This window comes from Bison bison, unplaced genomic scaffold, assembly GCF_000754665.1.
Source record: "Bison bison bison isolate TAMUID 2011002044 unplaced genomic scaffold, Bison_UMD1.0 scf7180017864068, whole genome shotgun sequence".
In the NCBI taxonomy this organism is placed as follows: domain Eukaryota; kingdom Metazoa; phylum Chordata; class Mammalia; order Artiodactyla; family Bovidae; genus Bison; species Bison bison.
This window is the reverse complement of record NW_011494640.1, coordinates 4038590-4043874: the sequence shown is the minus strand read 5'-3', so window position 1 is coordinate 4043874 and position 5285 is coordinate 4038590. Positions and strand designations below refer to the sequence as shown.

Sequence of the window (5285 nt, the reverse complement as noted above, 5' to 3'; positions counted from 1 at the left end):
AAGATGATTTTGGCTTTCAAATGGGACATACGTGCCAAGGAGGGGGCTTATTTCATCACTCCAGCAGCCATAATTATCCTCCAGAATTGTGAAAAAGGCTTCAGATGTCTAATCTGGAGTTAAAAAAAAAGGATCACTAAGGCTCTGGTTTTATCAACACCCTGAAACATGGAACCTAAAATTTGAAAAATAGAAAGCAATCCTTAAATTTAAAGCAAAGATAAATAATTTAACAGTGTAATAGTAAGCACAATGCATCTATAGAGCTACCGTTTTTAAAGTGAGGTGACAAATATTATTCCACTCAAATTTCGTATCTCTATGAGGCAGATGGAACAAGCATTATCCTTGTCTCATAAGTGTTAAGCAACTTGCATAAAGTTGGATAAGTTTTAATAAGTGACTTCCACTCTTTAATAAAATCTCTCTGCCTACTCAAGCTACTTCCCTAATCTCTGCTTTCTCAAGTCACCAGATTTCTTAGAAAAGTAATCTATTCTTGCTGAATTTATTTCCTCCCCTATTATCCACTTTTTAAATCTTGGTAGTTAATTTGTTTCCCCAAATAGCTACTATTCTCAAAAAGATCACCAAGAAAGGATCATGGAACTTTCAGTAGAGTCTCAAATATGCAATGAGTGAATGAAATTTCCAGCAATCTCAAGGACTTGTTTTTGATCCTCATCCTTTCTCATTCTTTTTTAATTTATTTATTTATGGCTGTGCAAGGTCTTTGTTGTTGTGAGTGGGCTTTCTGAAGTTGCAGTGAGCAGGAGCTACTTTTCGTAGCAGTGTGTAAGCTTATTGTGGTGGCTTCTCTTTTTTAATTCAGCATTTTAATAAAGGATTTTACTGCAGCTTGCAAATTTTGCAGGTTCCACAAGAGAATGAGGTTTAAAGAAGTAGTTATGCCACTCTGTTTAATCTGTTCAGGGCACTGTGGGGGTTTGGGCTCTAGGCAGGAGGGCTCAGTAGTTGCAGCACCTGGGCTCAGTAGCTGTGGCATGTGGGCTCTAGAGCTCACGGGCTTCAGTACTTGCGGCTCCTGGGCTCTAGAGCATGGACTCAGTAGTTGTGTTGCACTGGCTCAGTTGGTCCGTGGCATGTGGAATCTTCTCAGACCGGGGATCACTGTGCCACCAGGGAAGCCCTCTTTCTCATTTTTGACCCCAACTCCCCTCTGAAATCCTCTCTTTCCTCATTTTCCATGCCATCACTTTCCTCCTCTATGTTACTGTCTTGTATCTTTAAAATTAAACTGCTCAACACCTACTCATCATCCAAGACCTGATTCAAATGACAATTCTGAAGTCTTCTAGAACGCCTCCAGCCTCAGGTTCCACAGTATTCTGAGGTTCCTCAGTACTTCAAACTATTAGGCACTTATTGCTTTGTATTCTGCTTGTTATCATCTCCGTCTCGGTCTCTCCCTCCCTCATAAAAGCTCTTTGGATACACAAACTGGCTTATTATTCTACATCTCTTGGGTTTAGTAAATTACCTGGCACTTACAGACCCTGCCAACAAATGTCTGAATGAACCACCAGTAAGCAGGAGCCCTAAGGCCAGAGTTCCTCTGCCTTTATCCTTCTCACAGAAAGTGGCTCAAAAGCAAAAGACATTTAATTTAAATCTCTTAATTTCTATTCTGTGAAGTTAAGTGATCAGGCTAGATTCTCAGATTTAGTCACTTAAAAAAGTTTATTTGGCAGTGACCTGTCTACGAATCATCCTTTCCAAGTAGAACTGTCGGCCAGGCAGTGGTGCCACACATGGTAGAGTCATGACTCTCCTACGATTTGCCCATCTCCTCTCTCTCCACCACGTGAGGACTCAGGGAGAAGGTGGCCAGCTGGAAGCTAGGGACCAAATCAGTCACTATCTTGATCTTGGACTTCCAAGCCTCTAGAACTGTGAGAAATAAACTTCTGTTGTTCAAGGCCCCCAGTCTGTGGGGGAAATGTCTTTTTCTGAAAAACATCTTTTTCCCCCCCAGCTAACTCTAATTGTTAGGAAATTCTCCCTTAGCCCTCTGTATCTGAGAATTGAGGAAAAACAAAGAATATAGGGGGTAGGATCACAACAGAAGAGAATAATTTCCAACTGAAAAATAAATCTGTGACTTGACCACTGGGGAAAATTTTCTTTTCTTTTTTTTTTGAGGAAAAATTTCAAACTGAAAACCGATCAGATCAGATCAGATCAGTCGCTCAGTCGTTTCCGACTCTTTGCGACCCCATGAATCACAGTGCGCCAGGCCTTCCTGTCCCTCACCAACTCCCGGAGTTCACTCAGACTCACGTCCATCAAGTCAGTGATGCCATCCGATAATATAGCAACAAAAATAAATTCTCCAGAGAGGCATCATGATATGCTATAGAAAAGAGTAGTTTGTAGAAAGACAAGCCAAGGTTTAAGTTAAGATTCTGCCTTTATCTTAGTGACAACCTTGTCAATCCTTACTTTTCTTGTCAATAAAGTAAGGTTAATATTGCATAGAGTTGTATATAATAATAATGTAATAATACATCAAAGGGCTTTGAAAAACTGAAAAAGACTACAAGAATGTGAGATATTATTAGACTATCCTCTTTCTTCTTGTGGCTATATATAAAGTGTTTTTTATATTAGAGCTACTTATGTTTAGTCCAAATTCAGAGGCAAAAATTGCTCTCCATAACTTTGAATCAGTGGATCCACAATACACTAAACAAAACACATTAACAATACTGAGTTCCTAAAGAGTTGTCTGAAAAACAAAAAGGAAACGACATCATGCTTTCATTATGTCAAATGACAAAAAAGTGTTTTGCCTATTTTAGGTATAGTACATATCTCAATAGAAATAAGCTGCTGAAGAGTCCTTGTTAACTAAGAAAGTTTGTCACCAAATCAAAGAACTGCAGTGTTGAAAGGATTTGAGACCTTTTGGAAACCATCTACTCTAATATCTTGTCTGATGCATATATAATTCCCTTCTGCAATACTGTTGATGGATAGGCATCCATCTGCTGCTTAAAATATTTTCTGGAAAAAATTTTTCTCTTCAGGTAACTCTAATTATTAAAACTGGGCTGGGACTTCCCTGGTGGTCCTGTGGTTAAGACTCTGCTTCTACTGCAGGGGGTACGGGTTTGATTCCTGGTCAAGGAACTAGATCCTGCCTGCTGCACAGAGGCCCACCCCGCAAAATCCTCCAAGACAAAAAACAACTGGGCTAACCTCTGTCCCTTATAACTGCTAACCTTGTGTCCTCTGAGAGCCACAAAGAATACATTCAATTTTAACTCTTTAGAACAGTTTTTTAAAACTTTACAACACTCATATCCTTTGCCCAATTAATCTTCAGGTTAATCTTCCTCAGTTCTCCAATTATTGTGCTGACATTTTTCAAGTGTCTCTCCTCTGGACCAGCTCCACTTCGCTGTGTCCCCACATCCTCACTGCAGTCTAAGCAAATTCCTCTATAAACAGTGTGCTTCTTTAGTCCAATCCATTGAGATCTTTATGGATATTTGACTTAAGAAAATATATTTGCTTTTCCTCTCAACTTCAAAATTATCAGCAGGTGAAAAGCAAAAGAAGAATGTTGCTCCTAAAATCTTGATAATTTGAGTTTTATGCATTCAAGCAATGGTTGGAACAGTCAGATTTTATTAGACAAGATGGCCTTGCCTTTTATAGCATCTCCCTCTGATGCCAAAGCTCAGGAATAGGGACAGGTCCATACTTTTAGAAGTCAAGTCCTCCTCTAACATGGTGATTTGGGGACGCAGAGTCCTGACAAGTGATGCCTGTGAGGCAAAAGTGAGGTCAAGCCTAATAAGAACCTAGAGCTGGCAAACCTCAGCACCACTGCTAGTCTTCTATCAAATACAATGATGATACAACTGGAATTTTCCATGGCAGTTTTACCATATTCTGTTCCATTTTTCCAGAAGTCAATACTATGCTGCTGCTGCTAAGTCACTTCAGTCGTGTCCGACTCTGTGTGACCCCATAGAAGGCAGCCCACCAGGCTCCCCCTTCTCTGGGATTCTCCAGGCAAGAACACTGGAGTGGGTTGCCATTTCCTTCTCCAATGCATGAAAGTGAAAAGTGAAAGTGAAGTTGCTCAGTCGTGTCCGACCCTCAGCGACCCCATGGACTGCAGCCTTCCAGGCTCCTCCATCCATGGGATTTTCCAGGCAAGAGTACTGGAGTGGGGTGCCATTGCCTTCTCTGAGTCAATACTATATTTCACTATAAATATAATCCTGGAAAGAAATTTAGAAGGTCTGAAGAATTTAAGTTCTAAATTCCTCCCCCAAATGCAAAAGCAGCAATTCCTGTTTAAAAATCCTAAATAACAAAAACAATAGGATGTTATCATCATTTAATCAATTCAGGATAGCAATAACTTCTCCAAGCCCACGCAAGAAGGTTCTGGAGAACAAACTACCAATCACAATCTCCATGAAGTCTATGATCTAGGATCAAAACAATCTGTTTGGGGACTTCCCTGGTGGTCCAGTGGCTAAGACTCTGTGCTCCTAAGACAGGGCCCAGGTTCGATCCCTGGTCAGGGAACTAGATTCCACATGCCAAATAAAAAAGATTCTGCAAGCTGCAACTGAGACTTTGAGCAGCCAGATACATAAAATCAATCAATATTTTTAAAAAGTCTGTGTGTTCACAGGCTGTATGGGTGGTGTGTTTTACTTTCCCCAAATTTGGGGTTTATAAGATTAAAACTATATTTCCAGTTCAGTTCAGTCGCTCAGTCGTGTCCGACTCTTTGCGACCCCATGAATCGCAGCACGCCAGGCTTCCCTGTCCATCACCAACTCCCAGAGTTCACTCGGACTCACGTCCATCGAGTCAGTGATGCCATCCAGCCATCTCATCCCCTGTCGTCCCCTTCTCCTCCTGCCCCCAATCCCTCCCAGCATCAGAGACTTTTCCAATGAGTCAACTCTTTGCACAAGGTGGCCAAAGTACTGGAGTTTCAGCTTTAGCATCATTCCTTCTAAAGAAATCCCAGGGCTGATCTCCTTCAGAATGGACTGGTTGGATCTCCTTGCAGTCCAAGGGACTCTCAAGATTCTTCTCCAACACCACAGTTCCAAAGCATCAATTCTTCGGGGCTCAGCCTTCTTCACAGTCCAACTCTCACATCCATACATGATCACTGGAAAAACCATAGCCTTGACTAGATTGTCCTTTGTTGGCAAAGTAATGTCTCTGCTTTTCAATATGCTATCTAGGTTGGTCATAACTTTCTTCCAAGGAGTAAGTGTCTTTTA

At 41.1% G+C, this 5285-nt stretch overlaps 1 non-coding gene across 1 annotated transcript; it reads left to right on the top strand.

The window, feature by feature from the left end:
* The first annotated feature begins 4498 nt into the window (after window positions 1-4498).
* On the top strand, window positions 4499-4569 carry TRNAR-CCU. The gene has a single exon. It is a non-coding gene; the product is annotated as a tRNA-Arg (tRNA).
* Window positions 4570-5285: the final 716 nt, after the last annotated feature.